Source organism: Pteropus medius, unplaced genomic scaffold (assembly GCF_902729225.1).
Source record: "Pteropus medius unplaced genomic scaffold, Ma_sr-lr_union100, whole genome shotgun sequence".
Lineage (NCBI taxonomy): Eukaryota > Metazoa > Chordata > Mammalia > Chiroptera > Pteropodidae > Pteropus > Pteropus medius.
The window spans coordinates 5,371,932-5,395,751 of record NW_024343578.1 but is presented as its reverse complement, the minus strand read 5'-3'; the positions used below and the strand labels follow the sequence as shown (position 1 = coordinate 5,395,751).

At 34.1% G+C, this 23,820-nt stretch overlaps 1 protein-coding gene and 1 pseudogene across 1 annotated transcript in view; both read right to left on the bottom strand.

Moving 5' to 3' along the window:
• Positions 1–6,284, bottom strand: part of LOC120606342 (60S ribosomal protein L26-like 1) — a 121,972-nt pseudogene extending 115,688 nt beyond the window's left edge.
• LOC120606347 (metabotropic glutamate receptor 7-like) overlaps positions 1–23,820 on the bottom strand; it is a gene marked incomplete at its 3' end in the record, with an annotated part of 556,936 nt that overhangs the window by 361,811 nt on the left and 171,305 nt on the right. The window lies entirely within an intron of this gene.

Sequence of the window (23,820 nt, the reverse complement as noted above, 5' to 3'; positions counted from 1 at the left end):
AGTAGTAGAGCCAAAATATAAATTCTGTAGCCCAAAGTTTTAATTATATTGACTAAAAAAGCTATTTAATGTTTTTTTCATATGATAATTAAGTTTAGGAAAAAGTATAGCCCAGATGGAAGTCCATCTGGTGCAGGGAGAAAGAGTATCATATCTGGGACACAGGTGATATATTTTAAGTCTAGTTTTGCCATTACCTGTCTTTTTGGTCGTGATCAAATTAATTCTTAGTTTTAAATTTATAAACAAAGAAAAATGACCTGAAAGATTTCCTAAGTCTCTCCTTGTTCTGGGGTCATTCTTCTTCAGGCAATAGCCATTTCCTAGGTGAAATGATATTATGCCAATCTGGCACCATCCTAATATGCATGAAATTTGTAGTCAGTCAAGTAGGTTGGATATAGAGAACTGAACAAGATAATATGCCACACTTGTTCTTGGTTTTAAGAAACTGTGCTTTCTTTAGCCTGTTTCACTTGCTACAGAGGCATCTGACATTTAATTATCTGACATTAAATTAGATATTTATTTATTGGCTGACTCTTCTACTGGAATGAAAGCTCTTTGAGGGCAACAAACATATGTATTATTTCCTGCTATATCGCCAGCATCTAGAATAGTACCCAGTAGACATTCAATAAATAGTTGTTGAGTGAATAAATGAACAAAAATAATCATTAAAGAATTCAATAACAAGATGGAAAGATGCTGAGATAAGAAGTCTAATTAGTATACAGCAAAAAAAAGACATGCACAATTTCATCCCATAAATATAGCTTTTTATTACTCCAACTTTTGAGCTAATAGTTTGTTCTTTAGTTATTAGTCTCTAACAACATTACTTTAAGTGAGATAAGATAGGTGACAACAACCAAAATAGTTCCTTGTACACAATAAGTGCTCATAAGGGTTCCTTGAAACTTAACATGAAATTCTACCTGGTTCCAATACCTTAAATTTCAAAAAGCAAAACAACTACTTTAACAAAGAGTATAAGAATTCTCTCTTTCCCCTCAACATACACACACACATGCACAGAGTATGCGTACACACTCCCACACCATAAACCCAGTAATATCTACCTTCTTTATCACTGTCCCATGACTTTGAAAAGTCAATTAAACAACCTGAACCTTACTTGCCTCACTAGAAAATTAAAAATATTTTAATTGCTTGAAGTATCCAAGCAAAGGAGAGTGACTGGCAATGTTCTACATGTCCCTCCCAAATCAGAGTCTAAAAATTCAGTAATTTCTTTAAAGCTTAATATTGGGAGATAGTAGAAGAGGGCACATCTTTCTGGTCAATCCCAAATATTCTAGTGGAGCTTTTATAAAGATGACTGCCCCCCCTCTTTACAAATGTTAACAGTTCTTCTGAATTGGGCATAGTAGTTCTCAGAGCCCCTAAAGCTACCTCAGGATCCCGAGGGATTTATGAATGTACTGGATGTCCACGTTCAAAGATTACTGCAACTGAAAACATCAACCCAAAGAATAAGCCATAGGACCTAATGTTTGAACGCTGTCAGCAAGCATTCAATCATTAAACATACATTACCTTATTTAAACCTTTCGAAAAAAACCATTTCATAGAAAAACAGAGTTACAAAATGATTGTCAATTGCCCAAGAAAACAAAACTAGAAAGTAGTAAATCTCAGATTAAAACAAAATTTGTAACTTAAACCTCTGCTCTCAACATTACAAGTAAAACAATGTGTCTAATTTAAGAAAAATAAGAAACTATACATATTAAGAAGGTCTGTCCTGATAGTGGCTAATTAGCCATTGAATACGTTGATTCGGGGACTTGAAGTAGATTCTGATCTGATTTATCATCATATCATTGATTACTTTAGTTCATGACTTAAAAGAAATCTTATTTTTACTCAATACGTTCTTTCATTTTACAAATGAGAAAACAAGTTCCAAGTAGCAAAGTGACACCATGTGACTATTTTGAGTTTGATAATTACAAATATGTTAGGAAGAAGCTTTTCTACATTATATTGGGGCAAAAACTTTACAAAAAGTATAAAGTAACCTAAAATAGCTACTGTATCATTCAGAGTTTCTAAAATTATTCTGAGTTTTTAAACTCAGTCTGTATCATATTGTCAAAAATACTCATTCTTGACATTAAATGCCTAATTTACTTAAGTTATTTATATAGGTTTTACTCCAAATGTTTTTTTTTAATCGAAAAGGTAGATCATATCTAAAACAAATTGTGAGATTTTGCTATTCACTACTGCATTTCCCTTCCTGTACATAAATGATTTAATGAGATAATGGGACTCTAGATGAGAGCACAAATCCAAAAAGGAGCAGATACCTCAAAAAAGGTCATTTATTCAAACCTGTAGTAAAGTGAAATTTTCAAAATGGACTAGTATAAATGCACCGGGAGGCACTTCATAATGTGTTTTGCAGGCAATTTGTAAGGTATTTTATGTGTTGCACTTGAAGAAAATAATAAGCATCTTATATCAAATGATAGAAATTATGTTTTGTGGTTCTACTACCTACAGTGATATCCCTCGTGTTGCCGAAGATACCTAAAGAATGTTTAAGTCACAAGACAGTGCCTTTAGTTATCAATGTTTAACAAATTCATTGGTTGCTTTATTATAAGTCTTTTTGGCAAGCACAGCTGAACCCACAGATAAATCTTTTTCCTACCCATTAACCCGTAAAAATTCCTCTACCCTTATGCAGAGCTGAATAACTCACATAAATTAATTTGTACATAATGCAAATTCCAAAGGATGTTCCAAAATAGGAAATATACAATGTCAGTATCTTGGGACAAATCAATTATTACAGATACATTTAATACATTCATCATTTAGAGTCAAATTTTTAATGTTTATATCAGTGTGTCTTCACTATTCAAATATATTTCTTAACCTCCATGTAATTTTCTTAAACAGTTGTTTGAAAAAACTCTCTAATGGGATCCCATAATTGGTTAAGATTTTTTTGAAGAAGCTAAATTATTTCTTAAGCACTTTGCTGACCTTGAGTTAGCAGCCCATGTATATTAGAAGATCACCTTTTCAATCTTAGAGTTTCTTCTCTCAATTTTTTTTGCTTTTTAACCTATTACCAGTTCCTAGTCTGAGTCTCTTAAAAATAATAAATGACATAAATAAGTATTCTTTACATATAGGCCAATGAAATTTTTTTTTCTTTTGCCTGGAATACTGTCAACTCTCTGTGGTCATAGTACTCAGAAGTTTTAATTGCCTATTGACATTATAAGCATAATTAGGCAATATTAATGAACCAGGCAGTCATCAGAGCTGAGCGGCAGTTGGTCAAAGTCTTCAATTTAGGAAGAGGAGGTTGGAGACCTCTCGTACTATCATTTTTGGGAACACTTTTGCATTTTGAAAGAACAACATGTCTTGAAATTCTTTCTTGTTTCATATATCTACTTACATCCCATTTCTAAGCCAATTCACCCAAGCCAAAATTACACTCTTATAGCCTCCTAACACATCTAAATCTCCAGATACCTTGTCCATCATTAATTTTTCAGACAAATCTTTTTCAGTGGCTGCCCACTGTCCACATATACACAAAAACAACACAAACTCTCAATATAACATTATCATTCTCAAATTTGACTTATCACCTCTCTATTCATAAAGAAAGCAAAAATCTATACTCTTTATAATCCACCTCTTTTTAAATTCAATATTAATTTAAACGATTAGCTTTGTCTTCCATACTCACTCTAGTCAGACCTATCTTTCAACATTCCTTTAAATGTAATTATTTTCCGAATTCCATTTATCCTTTTTTGGGAGAGGTAGGGACTCCCTTTTTCTCTCACAACTCAAACACAAGATCTTCAAAGATGTAGCTTAGGTTTCAAATTCCTGAACAAAATGTATAATTCAATCCATCCTGACCCCTTCCTTCCTGATGTCTACATCCTTCACTGCTTATATCAACTATACTGATGCTCATTTACTGCTTTCGATTTTAATTTTCCTATTAAATTCCAAAATTCCTCCAAAAAGCTGCTTAAAAAATAGAAATAATATATACAATTCTTCTGATTCTCCCACAGCTCATAGTCAGTATTTTTGTTGAATGAATACTATTAAGAGAATGAATATACGTCCGGAGAACTGTGGAAGCAACACAAACAGCTTTAAAAAGAACTGGGTATAGAAAACATTCTATTACATAGAACCCCTCAGCTGATGCAAGAAAATTATAAAATATCAGAAGTCTATACTTTTATACCTTTCTCATTGATTTTATGACTTGATGTTTTATTTATAATATTCCTTTATCTATTTTTTTCTCATAGATTTTATGCTTAACCTTTTACTAATGAATTCTGTGAGGCACTGAGTAAATACTTTGAAATAAAGTAACTGTAGCAAATGAAATTGAAATTACCCAGAAAACATACTTTTTACCAAAACCATCGAAAAACTAGAAAGTTAAACTGAAAGTAATGAAAAGTGTACACGTAACTTTTTTTTGTAATTGACATTAGCTCTTGGTTGGGGGAAAGCTGGCTTTTTCTTTCTGAGCAAGAGCAAGAACAAACTGGCAACTCTATAGGATGTTGCTTTAAAGAAAATAGTATATGTGCGACATCTTCTCAGCATGTCATTTCTACCAAATGATAAGCTTAGACCATTTAGAAATGTCTTAACTAAGTTATTTTTAAAAATCCTCTGTTCCATGCTCTACATGTTGTTCTAAGAAGTAGTTTCTAATCCCTCAGTCTTCGCATCAAAGTATGCGGGGAAGAAAGGGGTTGTCATATGAATCACCTGGTTTTGGCATTTTTGCTGGCACCATTTGTGCTCTTATGAAATGGGAAATCAGTAAACCTATGGGAAATCAGTAAACCTATGGGATCCACTATAACTTTGGGTGACTTTTAGAGATGGAAAGAAGGAACAAACACTTTTATTTCAATAACCCACAGTTAGTTTTTAAATGTGAAAACTGCAAGCACGAATTTTTCAAGGCCACACATTTAGATGATCACTGCCCCTTATATCATCACTGGCACAAATGTAACCATTAAAAAACAAAACAAACAAGAAAGCAAAACACTTCATTCTAGATAAACAATCATTTACAATGTACTGTTTAGATCTTTTAAAATTCCATTTAAATCTCAAATTCTTTACTTCATAATCCATTTTAGCTTTGTACTTACAGATGTTTGGATTTAAAGATTCTCTTAACTTCTCCTTCAAAGCACATAAGAGCGAACATCCCTCTTGGCAACCGGTTTCACACACTTCCCAGATTTTGGCAATCATTAAGAAAGAAAGAACTGACTTTTTCTTCCAGCATGAGTCCATTCTGTAGGGCAGCCCAAACCCATGGCCAAAGAGTGGGGGAATGGTGCTAAATCCTTGGCAACTGTACTGAGTAATGACAGTAAGAGTTAACTGCTATGAATCACCATAAATTTATTGCTAGACATTCCACATGAATCTTCCCGGTATAACTGTTAACTAGAGGTTGTCATTATTATTTTAATAGCTACAAAAAGTGAAGGTCAGAGATGTTAACTACTTTGCCCAAGGACACAGTTATTAAGCAGTAGAGAATCCAGGCCTGTCTGACTGCAGAACTTATAGCTGATTTCATTGTTTTGCTCACTAACCATGTGGTCTCTCTTGTAAGTATCAGCCAGTGTTGGCCCACTAATAGAGTGTTTTCATATCAATACTAACAGAGTCATTTTACATTTATATAATCATTCAATTTCCACAACCTTTGAAATAGGTAGGTAAGGTATCCTATTTATGTTACAAAGAAATGAATTTTATAAACCCTAATGCTACAGAATCCTTGTACTACGTCTATAAAACATCTTCCCTAGGGAGCTTTCAGTTCTGAGATCATTCATTCACTCAATCTCTTCATCTCTGTATTCAGGGCTTTAGAACAGAGTATTGACTTAAAATAGTGTTTAAATTTTTGGTTCTGTGGATCAAATTGCCAGGAAATAAAGATATTGAAAAGTCTATGCCTTTCTTTTACCTCAGCTCTCTCTCTCAAGTCCCTAGATCTTCAGTTTTATTCTCTCAGCTGTAAATAAGCTTGTCTTTGTCCAAGCTATCAATTGGAAAAAGGTCATGATAGCTATGAATAAGTTTTTTAGTTAGGGTGAAAAAATTGAATCAATTCTAGTATAGAAGATATACATTCACTTAGTGGAAACCTGGTATACATCAGCTATAATCATTAGTTGCATCAAAAAACTCAATGAAATTAAGAGAACTTTACTTGGGGAGGGGGATATGTTATACAGAGTTTAATCTTCCCAGGAAGGTTATTTCATCTAGCAAACTTAGAATAGCTCTCTTGATTAACTAAATCTCTTAATCATTAAATAGGTCTTAATCATAAAAAGAAAAGGCAAGCCTATTAATCAGAAATTTTGGAGTTATCTTTTTAATGGCTCCTAAACATAAAAGTAAGAGTTTTCCACTTTGTTCTATTTACTTATATTTTGGCCCTTGTAATGTCTTCCTTTATTTAGCACTCATTGCCTCATCCAGGAAAGTGTCTGTTTCATGTCCTTATTTACTGTTGGAAGGAAGCGCTAGAATGGCAGCTAAACAGAGTGAAATCCTGATTAGCCACAAAAATAGTAGCATGAGCTCCTCCATTTGACCACAGGCACCAGACAGAGTGACCTCTATGTGAAGCAAAGTTTTCACTTCTGAGTTTTTGAGCGTGGATCTTTTCTCTTCCTATTTTATCTATTTCTTACATAAGTATAAAAAGAAAGGACAAAAAATGAGACAATTCGCTATTCCTTTTAGTTTAGTGACACATGCTAAGGCCTTTCAGCTTTCTGTTCCTCTAACTGGCTAGATTCCTTGGGAGTATCTCTTTCGGAAAAATGAACAAAGCATTAAACAGGAGAATAATATCCAGTTGCCAATCTTGGGATCTTCATATCAACAGTCATCTGCACATAAGTCACCAGGGTATTAGGCAACTATCACAAAGTATATAAAATATTTCTTTAGAAATATTTTCCTTTCTTAAACATATCCTTCACTTTTGTCCTCCAGAAATCCAATGTTCTCATGTATCCCTCTACTCTAACAAAACTCTTGAATCCTCAAATCCAGCCTACCTTGACTTGTGGTTAAAAAGAATATTAACTTGTGTTCCTAATGGGCTTTATAATTCTAAGATATACATTTATAAACACATATAGATTTATATGCACGCACCCACGCACACACACACCAAACACACTCTCACATGAATATTTATTTATTTATCCTGATAAAGTGCCACTTGAGATGGTCATTCTAGATACATTCAAAACCTAAGCAGGTGCACACTGTCGGACATTTATTCTATAGTGTCAGTCTGGCTCCACTGAGCATAACTAGGACCAAACAGCTGAAGCCAAAAAGAAGGACACAGTGGCTCGATGTAGAAGTCTGTCTAGATGCTTAGGACATAGATTCCCCAGCATTAGAAATAGTAAGGAAGAAGTCTTGCCAAGCACTTATCAGGAATGTTGAAGAAGGTGTTCAGAAAGGATTGGCCTAGACGGTCTAGTGGTGTTTCTTCCATTCCTAAGATCCTATGACTGTGCATCTATTTGGATTTGCTTAATAACTGAGGTAGTCAAAGCTGAGATTTTCATTCCCATTTAACGTTTAAAGAGTTTAACAGCAATAGTGACAAACTCAAACTCTATAGCGGTTAAGTGAATCCTCGGTTCCAATTTCTTATGTTTCTCCAAAAATATCACGTATCCCCTTATTACTTTGCCAGCAAAAATGAATATATTCACTGTACAACTGAATGTTAGGAAGAAAACACATTGCTTTTAAGGAAAATCTAGTCTATGTTTGTCCTCCCAAGGGACACATGTATTTTTAAAAAGGAACACAGCAGTATAAACTGCATATACTGATTAATAGATAAAATGTCAGAGAGCAGTAAAGAAACACCATCTGTGCCGGAAAAAAAAAGAAAAAATCACCTCAATTTTAAACTGATCCTTTCCTTATGTGCTTAAATTTAATAAAACAAAATGTTTAGCCACCTCACCTGTATATACTATGCACACACACACACACATATGTGTTTGTGTATGAAATAGTCAGATTCCTATATGTAATATTTATTTAGCTAAGGTTGTATATTTAAAACATATATTTTACAAATATATATAATATATACTTTCATTATATGTCTACATATAGATTTATTTATACATTTTTTACTTTTCTGCTCAAGATTCATGAAATTATTTTAAATATTTACTTGTGCCTTCGACATTAGTCTATCTTCACTAGAACATGTGTTATAATACATTTTTCTGCAGTAAATTATCTTTGTTCCATGTTGTTGAGATATGATTTTTATTCTATTTAAGTATAATACTATTCCTAAAAATTTTATCCCAAGCAGAAACATGAAATTCTATGTCAAAATACATCATTTTTCATTCTCCCCATAATGTTTAATCATGATAGCTATAAAGTAACTATTTTTCACTCTGTAAAGTGAGTTTGAAGACATGTTTAGAATGATACAAAATACAATTGTGAGGTAATACTTTCATGGGTATATATCAAATCTATCTTAACTTTTCTTTCTTTGTTCTTGTTATAAAAACCTTCATAAGCATCCAAAATGAGTATTGATTCAGGTAATTTTGGCTACAGTGTATTCTCCAAACACTGTTTTGTTCCTCTAAATGAACAAATCAAGAAAGAGCCTTACATTATTAGAGAGTTTATAAGGAATTCAATATAAAATACCAGCCTTTGTTTGGGAGGATTTATTATTGGTAGTATCACTATTACTTTAAAACTTCATCTGACATTCGGGTATTATGATATTTATAAAACAGCAAGACATTTCCACAGCCCCTTGTCTGTGCTTGACCACACCTTCCAGCTAAAACAGCAGTGGTTAACATTTAACATTTTGACACGTCACCGCTAAAACAAAACACTCGTGCCATAGCCCTTGTTCACATTTCCAACTAAACTTGAAACTGAGTCTTTTCATGTCCAGAGAAGTAGAAGAGACCATAAAAGAGGCATGCAAAATATACCCACCAAAAGAAGCATTTTCACAAACCTCACTTCTGAGCCTCACTGCACATCGAATGACAAGCATCTAACAGAGCCAGACCAGCAGAACGGAAAGTGATCTTCTCTGCAACACATGAAGCAGAATGCTAGTGGCAGGTCCACGCAGCTAATATCAAGTTGAAGCAGCTGTGCGATAAGCTGGATGTGAATGAAACTGTCGTAGGGCACAGCACAATGCAGCTGAAGGACACGTGAGGAGAACCAGGAACTATGGACACTCATGAGCACACACAAATAACAATTATTAGACATATTATTAGATCAGTGGATCTTTCTTCAAAGAAACAATTTTAGCAAGTTTTTGACCCAGGAAGAAACTTTATCCTTACCAACTCAAAGCCACATCATTACAGTTCGAAGTTTGCCAAAACGATTTTTATCACGTGCATTATTTCATTAATTATTAATTATTCTAAGATATTTAAAATAGTTTGTTAATTCTTTTATTAATCATTTTATAGCTAATTATTAACTATCACATCTTATTTTTATATATGACTCATAAATTTGCATCTTTAAAGTATGATGACATTTCTATTGGGTTTGAATAGGCTTTAATTACTTTAAACTGAACAAGATCCATGTGTCAGGGGACTGGGTGCATTCCACAGTTAGATGAGAAGGCAGTTATTTTGGCCAGCTACATGTCTCCTCAGTAAGAAGATTAAAGGCGCCACTGAAAGCCCCCAAGGATTTTTAACTTAATAGTTACTACCTACTTTGCCAACCACTTAACTCCTACCTAGGTACTCAAAAAAGAAAAAAGCTGAACTGAACAAATCTTTATTTAATTTCCAAGACACCCAGAATAATTAGCTCTAAAGTTTATTCTAGTTTTCCAACATTTTCTTCTGTTTGCCACTATTAAAAACTCTGGATCATCAAAATATATCAAAATTGTAGTTCAGGACAGAACTATACAACCATTGGTCTTTAAAATTAGGTAAAGAATAATGCCATTACTTTGGATTATTAATTCTACAACAGGTCTAAATAAAACTATACGTTATAAATTCAGGTATATTGTTAGTTGAAAAATAACAAACATTTGATTCTTAGAGTAGAAAAAATATATTTCAAACAAAGAGGAAATTGGATAACATGATACGCAATTCAGGAACTTGAATTATGTAGAAGAAAAAGTTATATAATGGCAGCTAATATAACTCTGAGCCTGGGCTATTCAAAATTAAATTGGTGTAAATTAGGACTAGCAGATACTGAAAAGGTCTGATGTAAAACAGATTTCACAGACTATTAGAATCTTTGGTAGTATCTCCGTAAAAATGCCACTCTGTGAACTTCTAAAGCAATCCAGCCCACCTCCCACCCCCCGCTCCCCCGCAAGCTATTAAATCAAATACAGAGGACTACCTGAGGATATGAAATGCTCATGACACCTTTGTCTTTCAAAGTAATAATAAAATGATTTTAATTTCTGGGCTCATTAAAATATACTTAGTCATTTAAGAGATTCTATTAGGTGATTTACAGCATATGACAAGTTGAAGGAATTAGTCTTGGGAAATGTAAAGATTCACTTTCTTTATGAGTTAATTTTAAAAATGCTGCCCTAGATAGTTCTTTAATCTCTACAGGCCCTCTTCTAGTTTCACTTCTTGAACAATAAAAAAAAAAAAATCCAGAATGATATATCAGTCTCCCTAAAACAACTTAAACAGATTTATTAAAGACAACAGAACTCTAGACCTGAAGATAAAACTGCCTAGTCAACAGCCTCACTTTGATGCCTGACAGACACATGAAATGAATATTCGTAGAACTAAAGTGATCCTGGTTCCAATTGTTCCTCCCAAGAACTTCTTTCAGCATAGGGTAACTTTATTCCACCAGTTTCTTACCTCAAAAACCTCACTATTATTCTTTTTTCACACATACTTCTCATATAACCATTAGTCAATCAAATTAGCTCTAGCTTCAGCATATATCAGGAATCTGATCACTTCTTACTGTTTTTAAAACTATTAGTGTCCAAGAGCAGTAGTTCTCAAATGTTGGTAAGCATCAGTATTTCCTGAAGGCTGTTTACAACAGATTCCTGGGCCCCATTGACCTCTAGAGCTAGACTTCAGAAAGTTTGTGGGGGTGAGAGAGACCTAGGTGATAGATGATGATGTTGCTCCAAGAACCACTCTGGAGAACAACCTCCCCAAAAGTCTCCATTAGATGTTGCCTGGACTGTTTCATAAAGTCCTCTGTTTTTTCTTTTGTTGTTTGTTTGTTTGTTTCCAGCCCTTGCTCCCCAGGGGCTTTCCTCCAGAAAGTAGCCCAGTTGATGTTTTAAATCCAAGTCTAATAATGTTATCCCTCTGCTTAAAATCTACTCATAGCTTCCATTACACCCAGAGAGAAATTCAGAGTCTCTATAATGACCTGAAAGACCTTACAGCATCGATGTCCCCTCCTATGTCCCTAAAACCACCAATTTTTCCCCAGCTGTATTGAAAAATGCTCCACGAACACCCAAACACATGCCCGCCTCAATGCTGCTCTGTTTGCTGATGGTTCTCCCTGTAATACCCTCCACATTTTGGCATGATACTGTCCCTCGGCATGCTCAGATGGCACCTTATCAGAATAAGCTTTATGTTTTCTCTTAGCCCTCACAGAGAATATATTAGAAATTTAGTGAATGTATTTACTTATTTTGTACCTGTCTCCCCCTATGAAAACAAAAGTAATGACAAGAGTAGAAACGTGGCCCACTTTTTTTATTGCTGGATTCTCAGAGCCTGCAACAGTATCTTGCACAAAGTGGCTACTTATACATTATTGGATCAAGTAGTGAAAAATAAATTAATACAGTCCTAGAAAAGAAGTGATGAATTAACATAAGGCCATTTACTATGCTTTTGCATCAGGCACTGTGGTAGAAGACATAGTTTATACCCTTACAAGGAATGTTCTGTAGCTGTTTTCATAAAAAATACTAAGATGACAAGAAGGAAACTCAGAGAAGATACATAATCACCTAAAATAACACAGGTATTGGTGGATGCCTAGGAATCCATGCCAATTCTTTGTAACTCTGTAGCTTAGCCTATGCATTTTTCATTGACCTAGATTAATTCATTTGCTGAATATTTTGAGTACCAATTATATGTCAGTCCTTATCTAGGTATAGGGCATTTAAGGACAATTAATAAAATAAGAAGTCTCCATTTATAGTCTGGTAGAAGGGAATGACAATATAATCACTTTAATATCTAATTACAAGATGAGGTGAAACTAAAAAAGAATATTATAGTTCTAGGAGGATACAGTAGATAATAAAGAATATTGTGCTATATTCAGGAAGTTTGATTGGACTTGTTACATTTCATTTGCTTATAAAACATATAAGAAAAGGTGCCAAGTAAGTAGCACTGCCTATCAGTGTGAAGCTCAGAATGAAAATCTGACTGAAAGGCCTACGTTTTAGACTTGTCATAGAATAGTTGGTCAATTGCATCATGATTACAAATGATATTTCCAAAGCAAGGTGTAAACAGTGAGGATACCGAGGGCCAAACATGACAAAGGGAAACTAGCATTTCAGAGACCAAAGGAAAAGTATTTTGTGAAGATAAAAATATTTACGTGTCAAAAAACTGAGTGACGTAATATGATTAGGCTTCAAAAGAACTTCTTTTGACCTTGAAAACACCAGAGTGGTGGATGACCACATTTTTTGGAGTAGCTTTGTGGAGAAAAAGACAGTTTGGAGAAGTTTGTGGAATAGGAGGGAAGGAAGGAAGGAGACATACTATAAAACATATGAGAAAGAAACAGCTTAGGGATGTTACTGAGCAATTCTTTTTAGAAGCTTAGCTATAGAGGGTAGAAAGAATTAGGGTGGCTATGTGAAGGAAATCCATAACTTTTTCCACATAAATGTCATTCATTAAAAAAAAAACCTCTGGCATCAGACTTTCCATCTATAAGAACAAATGAATGAACATTTCTGAGTACTTGCTCCATATCAGGAATTATTCAGAGTTATCACATATATGTGACCACCTAGGATTTTCACAGCAATCCAAAAGGGGCAGAGATGTCAGAACCGTTAAATAATTGTGATTATGGAAAGTAATTTACAGGGAAAAAATTATGGAAAGTAAATTACAGGGAAAAAATACAGGCTATGGAAAGTAATTTACAGGGAAAAAGTTTTTCCCTGTAAATTACTTTCCATAGCCTGTATTCAAAATGAATCCCCAAACTCTTATTCTACTAACCCCTCAAAACTGTCCTACGATCAATCACAGGCTGATTTATCTGTATCCAGATCTCTACACTAATTAAATCCTTCTCCTACTCCCTTAAACACTTTTCTCGGCACTTTCACTCAAACATTGAATCGAAGCCTATTATGTATAAAGTTAATCACCCAGCCTTGGTTGGAACATACTCCTGAGTCAACTTGGATTAATTTTTTTAAAGAAAAAAGGTGAACTGTGTCAATTCACTAGCCATTTAGACAATTTTCCATTTTTGCTTCTAACAGTCATTGCTATCTTCTTAAAAGGTTGAAATAAGATATTTTGATTTTAATGCCTTGTTGGATTTATATAGTGACATTCTTTCAAAGAGCATAGTGACCTTTATCATCTGTCTTCACAGTATCTGTAGAAGAACAGGCATTATTCTTACTTAACATCTGACAAAAGAGACATAGAAGGCAAAGTGATTCTGTTTGATTATGTTCCCTCACACTCTCGCTTAGCAGCAACCTAACAAGGTAATAGTCTTTATAGAATGTATACCTCTGAGAAAAAAGTGGTATTTGAGCTGTGGTCTGAACCATTACTTTAACATAAACAAGAATGTTAAAATACTATAGAAAACATAATTCACTTATTTCTACCACTATGCATTATATAGCAAAAATTAAAAGAATGCAGCGTTCATATTGACTTAAATTCTAATTAACTAAGGATACTTCTTCGGTTTAAGTCTTTAAAACAAAAGTTTCTTATATATGATATCTCTATGCCTTTTTTACTTCAAAAATGGAAGTTATCCCATTCTGATAACATCTATTAACTCTAATTACCACAGCAAAGCAATGAAAAAAAAAAAAAAACCCTCATGATTTACAAAGGACTAAGGAAAAGCCAAAAGAAGGTAAGCCTACATTTATCATACTACTTGAGTTCACAAAAATTACTTACTAATTAATAATTGAGAGTGCGGCTACAACTTACTGGTTAAACAATCTGCAGGGACCCACATATGCTATTGCTCCTATTGCTCCATGACTAAATTCTACTCATCATTCACGAGTGATGTCATATAGTGCCTTTCTTAACTCCACTAGACTCTGAGCTCTCTGAGAAGTCCTAACACAGGTATGAGTGAGCAAGAAATTGACACAGTGCCTATTTTTGTCCTAACATTATGATAAGTACTTTAAGAGTAGCATCTTAATGGGGCAGACACTATCACCATCACCATTATCTACCATACTGCTTCTCCACTACAATACAGAACCAGATACCCTGAGGAGCTTCTTAAAATACAGATTCCAAATCTACAGACCTTGAGCAGAGCCCGAGATTATGCATTTCTAACTAGTTCCTAGGTGACGCCTACCGGAAACTCACCATGTAAACTAAGGCACCTGTAACTGGCACATTACCACACACCCAGTACTGATACCAGAATCACCTGGAATGACCCCAAAGGGTAGGAATCTTAATCAGGGTTCAGCAAGCTACAGCCACAGGCATTCTGAAACACAGCCAGGCCCAGTTGTTTAAGTATTGCCTATGGCTGTGTTTGTCTTGCTACTCTTGGCAGAGGTGAATTGATTGTAATCAAGACAATGTGGCCTGCAAGCCAAAAATATTTACTTTCAGGCCCTTTTTAGAAAACGCTTGCTGACCTCTGCTCTTAATCATTGCACTATATTGTCTAATAATTTGTTTTTGTTTTTTAATTTCCAGAGCTGGATGTATAGAGAATCCCAGTAAACAAATGCTTAGAATCCATTCAGTTTGAAACAATAGCTCCCATCTATCACTTAATATTATTTCATCTGCAACATTTATTATACATAAGTCTCTACTTTGCAATGTATTTCTTAATACCTATATGATCTCACCTTTGAACAGTGATCTTTACACTGGGGTTCACTTGCCTAAAGATGTCCCAGAAGGTACATCTTTGAGGGTACGAGAATAAAACAACAGAACTTCTATTTTTTTTTGTCTTATTCTGTTTGAACTTGTATATTTGTATATACTTTAGGATTATTCCTAATGTGTATTATAGTGACCTTCCCAATAAATATTGAATAAATAAGTGACCCATATTTGTACTCTGTGCCCAGCAGAGTGCCTTGTACATAGCAGGCACATAGTAAATCTTCACAAAATACTCATTCATTTATTTTTTTTTTCCACTTTAAAATCCTAGATGTGATTACTTTCATTAAGTTTGCAGAATTTAGGATGAAGGGATATGACCATAAAAAGTCATTTTGAAACATAGAAGGGAAAGTTATGTCTTCCAGGCATGTGGCACCCAGGATTGCTGAAATAAGTTGGCATTTGGACCAGAATATTCTATGAAAGACTCTTTCTAGAATAGTCTATGAAAGATATGTGGAAATTTAGACCTTAGAAGCAAGAAGTGTGGCAGAGAAAAAAGAGATCAAAAGGAAATCAAGGAGAATAGAGAAGGGGACTTGGAGGCACAGAAGTTATAGAGAAGAAAGTCCTCAAAGATGTACCTGCACAGAAGGCTAGAATCCCTGAAGGCAACAGCTAATTCTGACTCCTTGTTGCTCAGAATCCTCCCCTGACTGCCTTAGGTGGGGAAGTTCTTGGCTCTGGGCACCAGGACCTTTCTTTGAACAGTTGTAACTGAGAGTGCCTGAGTCATCATTTTAAAGCATCAATTTTCACTGTGAACTACTGCAGAAAATTGATCTGAATCCATCCCGATTTCAAATTCTTTGCTTTTCTTTTTTTTTTGCATAAATCTCTAACAAGGGCCTTTTAAAAATTTCATTTGCTGCTTTTCCTTAGGGTCAAATTACAATAACAGACTGGATGAAGGAGGCTCTGCTAAAAAAAGAGGTTCTGCTTCGGTACTCTTCCTCCTACCAAAATGTACACTGGAGTGAGAGGCAATAAAACCACTGTTAAGCAATTCTTGATTTTTATTCTTATGGTAACCTGCCTAGCTAGCTTTGATTGAAAATCTACCATGTGCTAGACACAGTGCTGAATGCTAGCTAATAGGCTCCAGCTTTTAAATTCAGCAATAATCTTACTAGGTAGATATTAAAAGTGAAAGAATAATATAATTGAAAGAATAATCCAATTGAAAGAATAATATATTGGTGGTCAAACTAGATAAAATAAAATACCAGTATTTTTTTCTGTGTTTCAAATGTTCCAATCTGTTATTGATCGATACTTAGAGAACACACTAAAAATAATTTCCTAGAAATATGAGATTTTTAAGGGAAAAATGAAAGCCTAATTTTTTATTAGATTTGACAGACAAATTTATTGTCATATTGTCATGAAAGTTTCAAAGTGCCGATTCTTAAGTTTCATATTTTTATTGCCACATAACAGTAACCAACACAACTGGCAGAAGTTCATGGGCCACACTTTGAGTAACACTCTCTGTAACACACAGATCTGAGAGCAGTGTTTTACACAACATACCCCACAAAAAATGTTTCCACTCAGCTCCTATTGATGACCACTCCATGTCTTATGATTCAGGCAAAATGAATTTAACTCCGTGCTGATGTTTATAGGATCTATTGCATCTGAATATGAGCTCAACCCACTCACCCCTAGTCAAACTTTAGGCAAGTGTTTTGACCTGTAAATCTCATTTTCCTTTGGCTACAAAATTAGGAACCGACTCCACAGTGTTATCTTGAGGACTGAATGAGTCAATGCATATAAAACGCTTAGAACACATTTTAGTGCATTGGAAACACTCAGATATGTGTTGTTGCTGCCCTTAATAATAAATATAACAACAAAATATCTTTATCCTCATTCTTCTCCTCTATCCATAGGCACTGCCTGAAGTAGTTCAGGGTTGTTTTACAAGTCGACACTATCTAATGATTTTTCTCTTTAAACCCCTACAATTTACATTCTTATTTATGTCTTTGTGATTTAAAAAAATCCAGCAATAGTGGAACATTTATGGAATGTTTAATCTCAACAGCCTTTCCTTTCCACTTCCTTCTGGGCTGTTGGATAGCTCTTGTCTAAGATACTACACATTACCTATTTCTCCAGTCATTTGTACATAAGGGCAAGGAAACCATGACTGCATCTTCCTCACCTTAATCACAAGTTCCTAATATATTCTAAACCTAGTCAAAGCTCAGTAAATACATATGAAAGTAAAATCTCAAAAATTAGTTAAACCTGGAAATTTTAGCATAACCTATTAAGGACTAACATTTAGTTTGACAGAAGTCATTAATAGCAACGTGTGTGTGTGTGTGTGTGTGTGTGTGTGTTTAATGTTAGATAACCATAACCTTGTTTCTCTTTCTCCAATAAAATATTTCTCAAATTTTATCTGATAATCAACTACAAGAGGAAGACTACAAGAGCTTTTTCCTTCAGATAAAAAAGAAAATAGTCTATTTGTCTATAACACTAAGATATAACGTTGCCTTGAAACAAGATTAATCGGACACTCTTTATGAATTCCTTTCAGTTCTAAGGATTTAATAAAGTGTGTGAACCATTATTTTCAAACTGTATTAGCTAGCCAGCATCCATTTTGGCAAGGCAAAGATATGGCAAAAAGAGGAATTATTCTGATATTAGAGGTATTCAAAGTGTTTTCTTTTTATTTTGAATCCATTTAATCATTTAATCACCTTATCAATCAAAAAGCATCTTACCACATTATTTATGCATTTTGCAAATTTTCATTAGACTAAAAAATAGCAGCACTTGACCATTTTTTACATGAAAACAAAGATACACATAAAATGAAAAATTTTCTGTAGTCCTTGGTATCATATGAAAATATATCTCATTCTCATTTGGTTAACTACCTTAAAAATTACGTAATAAAAGGACCATCAATTTTCACTTTTGAAACCTTATATCCACAAAAGCAACATTAAGGAATGTTCAATATCATGATCTAAATTTAGTCAGACTTTAGCTAGGATTATATGATTCAATAAAATAGCAGTACCTCAAACAAAGAAACATATTATAAAAACCTCAGAGCATCAGTATCCTTGCACAGAGTTTCTAAACACATAGAATTGGAGGACATTTTACAACTTCAGTAACTGGTGGTGAGGACTTTATATAGGACATAATTTTCAAGTAAATAGACATACAGACAATAACTTACAAAAAATATTTAAGGGTTCATAAGCTCACAGAATCCCATCTATGCCAGATGTCCTTTCTAGCTCCGCTGTAACAGTTTGAGATAGCTAATGGAGACTGAGGGGAAGGTGTTATACACCTATACCATATCTACCTACAGGAGCTGCTGCAGGTTATTCCCCAGTGAAAACTTCCTCGATAAGAACTGAGTATCTTACTGTCACCTGGAGTGATGCAGGACTACCAAGGGGAGCAAATCCTAAAACGTAATGTGAACCTATCTATGAAAGGGAAAAACAGACTTCTTCCTTTCCTTGCAGTTGTTATGGTAATAGTGGGACTGCATTTAACATTTTACTCAAGCATTTTTTGTTTGTTTGTTTGTTTGTTTGTTTGTTTTGGTAGACAGTGCTCTGAGATGAAGAAATATCGAGTAAATATTAAGTACTATTTTAAAACAGTAGTAATGCTGTTGTAGGTTAACATGACCAAACAGAATTCATTCCCACAGCATTTTGATGCTAACTTCGCAAATCAGCTTCTTGTATGGGAATTTTCTTTAGTCACTGATTGATGCCAAAAATTAAAAAATAATTTTTAAGAAAGAACATTTGGTGTCACTTTGAATCAATAAATGTTTTATATACTTATTGCAAAGGACCTAACCTCGCTAAAAGAGTTTTTCTTGTTTTATGGTTCTTTTCATGACACGTCTTTCTATCCTCAGTGTTGTTAATTTATTTCTTGGATATTGATCACTCTAATAAAAGCCAATAAGTCATTAGAGTGTCTCAATAGTTGAGGGGAAAACAAAGAAAGCCGAGTAAGAATGTTTAGAGAGTAGAGGAAGGTGTTTTCTAACCTCTGAAATGGCTAGAGTATGTTTTTTTTTTAACTGAATAAATTTGACATGTAACATTTTATAAGTTTAAGGTACATGTGTTACTCTGATGCATTTATACACTGTAATATAATTGCCAATGTAGTGATATTTATCATATTACATAATTGTAGTACAATATTATTGTCTATATTCATTATACTATGCATTGGGTCTCTGGCTTATTTACTACTTGTTACAACTTTGTACCCTTAAACACCATTGTATGTAACCCCCTGTTTTTATAGAAATAGAAGAAATAATTTTAAAATTCGTGTGGAACCACAAAAGACTCCATAGCCAAAGCGACCCTGAGGACAAAGAACAAAGCCAAATCATGCTTCTAGACTTCAAACTATACTACAAAGTCATAGTAATAAGAACAGTATGGTACTGGCACAAAAATAAGATACATCAATCAATGAAACAGAATTGAAAGCCCAAAATTCAGCATATATGATCAACTAATATTCAACAAGGGATCCAAGTATACCAAATGGGGAAAGGATAGCCATTTCAACAAATGGTACTGGGAAAACTGGATAAACACATGAAAAACAATAAAATTGGACCCCTATCTCACACCATTCACAAAAATTAACTCTAAATGGATCAAAGATTTAAACATAAGACCTGATACATAACATCCCTAGGGGGGGGAAAAAAAAACATAGAAAAGAAGCTCATCAATACTGGTCTTGGCAATAAAATTTTTGAGCATGATACCAAAAGCATAAACGACAGAAGAACAAAATTGACAAACGGAACTACATCAAATGGAAAAGCTTCCACACAGCAAAGGAAACAATTAACAAAATAAAAGATAACCTACAGAATAGGGACAATTTATGAAAAACATATTAAATAAGGGGATATTATCCAAATTATACAAAGAACTCAGTGAACTCAATTACAAAAAACAAATAATTCAATACGGGCAGAAGAACTATAGACATTCTCCAAAGAGGACATCAAAATGGCCAACAGATATATGTAAATATTCTCAACATCACTAATTGTCAGGGAAATGCAAGTCAAATCACAATGAGATATTACCTCACACCTGTCAGAATGCCTATCATCAATAAGACAAGAGACAATAGATGCTGGTGAGAAATAGGTTCTTTCTTAATAACGGAGACAGAACCTGGAAGACTTTTTCCAGATGAAATCAATTGGATCTCTAAGTCTTGGATGTTCTTTTGAGAGGAGTTAAAAGTTATATTAACAGTGACTAAGAAATGCCACCTATTTCATTCCCTTCATCTCTTCTTCAGGCTCCCACTAAGACTGAAATGTACTACTCCAAAGTAGAAAGCATCTTAAAAACAAACAGTCATATAGGGATAAATTGGTCTAAGCAAGAATCAAACAGAAGAAAGCCACCATCCCCTGCTAAGCTTAACTTAAGAGGGCCCCTTCAAATGAGTTTTATTCACAGCAGAATGAGAGGCTGAGTTTTTTTTAAAAGAACACACTGTGACTATTTTCTTTTATGAAAAATGAACATTCTGTCTACTAAAGGATCTAAAATGGAAAACTCTCAGCACTCTTGAAATGGTAAGTCTTGGACAACACTTTTTTTTTTTTTTAAAGCAAATTAAAGGGAGGAAAGAATAGTCATTATAAAGAAGTTGAACCAGTTGACCATTCATGAGCCAGGTGTTCTAGGCTTTTAGCTGATGTGCCAAATTTTCATTAGCCCTGCCTATATTTTTCAGTTCTTCCACCACTCGATTATTTCAGCTTGCATTCTCACAATACTAAAAAGAAATTATAAACAACTGACTGTACTAAGACATTCAAAAACTCTCTCAAGTACAAATTACTATGGTAAAAGAAAAGGGACAGGGAGAGAAATCAGTTTGACATCCATTATATTCATGTAGTGGCTTTTTTAAAATTTGTTGTTATGTGACTATTTCCATCAAACCAAAGGAACAGGTCCTACTTTAAAAACAGTTTAAGTACTTACATTGAAATAGTATTTGCAAACTGCTGCATTTTTTCCCGTGCCATTAACTCTTAAATTAAAATAAATATATTAACAGCAAATCATTTTCATTTTAGGTATTCATTTGGAATTAATACAAATCTTCATTCCGTAAGGAGAGAAGTGTTAAGCATTTAGAATGTGGATTTGGAAACTACACAGTTTAAAGCAGATTATTTTTCCTTTTCATCACCTACCTGGGACACTGTAAACATAACACGGTTTGGAAACTGTTATTCTAATAACCATTTCAAAAAACATTTATTGCCCAGCTATTCTTTTTTAGATATCGGGTTACACTTTGAGGGGATAAAACTTTTTTGAGGTGTGAGGGGATATCCTGTCCCTTCATTTTCCATGCATTTCCTTAAAGGAGACTTAGCTCATCTTCTCAAAGGAAAATACTATGTTTAATAATACTGTTCCACCCTCAGTATGTATTACTCTTTCTCTGTGGTAAAGTGAATCATTTGACTGGTATGAGTACAAAGTACTTGGATTCTACTGGGCTAAGTCACCCGTAGAGGAAAATCTATGTCTCGAAACTAGAAGACAAAGGGCCTATCATGTTACTCTCATACTTTGTTAGTTTCTTGGATCCATAAAAGTGTTTTCTTTGAAAATTCCTCCCCCATCTATGAGCTCTTGGTCAGGTTGTTAATTATACTATCTAAAAATTCATACTGACAGTTACACAAGCAGAACACTAAATTTCTCTGGCCACTGTGTGTGGATGTATGGTCCAAGTAGGGCCAATGAGAACTTTTCTTAAAAATCACATAAGGCTACTGAAAGAAAAACTACCTTTTTACTCAAGTGGTTAAATTGGGCAGGTTGGATATTCTCCATTTTCCCCACAATACTAAATTCCCACCTTATTCTGTACCCTTGGAAGCTGAACTCTATGGCTTGTACCAACTGAATTCCTTTATATTCAGTTGGGTTTGGCTCATGGGAAAAACTAGTAGATTAGAGAGGATGGAGAAAGGTTGGAATATCTATTCACCAAGTTCTCTCCCTCTGGACTGCAGTTTAGCAGTAGCTGTTTTCAACCAAAGGCCACAGATCCACTTTGGTGGCCCTCTCTTAAACTGGTTCTGGTAACCTGTCCTTTCACTTACTTATTTCTTCTGAGTGTAAACATTCTCCTCCATGGTAGCCCAGCGTTCCTCATCATCCTTTGTAGATGTTCCTTAACCCACCTGAAATTTGCAAATAGCTTCCTTATTTAAGTCTCTTTAATTACCCCTTTTGACTGGGCCATTCCTTTCCTGAATAGTAATCCAGACTGATAATATATTATGATATCATGAGAACAAGCCTTAGTCTGATAATGCCCACTAATTTGCCTTACAGAGAAAGCCTGTATTCAAACTAAAGTCTGTTAAAATCAAACTAAGAGGTGAAGAAAAAGAGATAGATACATAAAAACTGTTTTTTGTTTTTTGTTTTTGTTTTCACTCATGGCTACATGAAGCCAGCAAAACTCTTAAGCATTCCAGTTGTGTGATTTAATGCATTTCCATTTTCTTTGAGGTAGTTTGGATTGCTTTCTGACACTAGCAACTGAAAAGAGAGGTGGTACATATTCTATAATGAAATATATGCAATGCTGAGAAGTTCACATTCTGTAACATTAATAAAAATAGTAGGGTTTATGAGAAAAAAAAGCACTGAGAACAGAGCATTCAAAATCTATAGAATAACAAGTCTGTACCTCACTCACTGACAAAATAATCTTAATGAAAATACTATCTGTTTTCTAAAAAATACATACTACATTTCTAAAATAAATAAACCACAGTAAGCAATGCTTCACAAAACACTGTCAAGAAACTTTATATGGTCAAAATTGGTCCTCATAAAAGATCATGACATGCATAAGTATCTTGGACAGTAGAATATTGCTCCACGGTTTGCTGCAATTAACTATGTTAGTGTACTTTGTGTTTAACTACTGTTACTTGATAACAACAAAAATAAAAATTTAATGGCCTGGCAAAAATGTGAATAAAACAATGTGACTTCTATATAATGCTGACGTCATTATCCTACTACTCACAAATAACAAATTAATTCACACTGTAGAAGCATGCATTGTAACAGACTAGACTGTAGTCTCATACAGCTATCATTTTCCCTTTGTTCAGTTGTTCCATGGATGTACATGTTGCATTAAGTTTATCAGTAATTACCCCTCAGTACTTTAAAAACACAACTGTATATGTTTTTCATTTCTGTGCCATCTCTCAGTTTCAGTCTGTCATAAAGGCTTCTTGTTTCGGTATCATAGATGTAATATTTTTACATACCATAAATTAGAAGATATCTAAAATGTTCTATTTCTTGTAATAACTACATCACAGAGCGTTCTGAATAGGCTGAGATATAGATTAAGTTGCTCCTTTATTTTAATTGATAGATAATATAATCAACATATTTATATAATCAGTATTATAATTCAGTTTAAC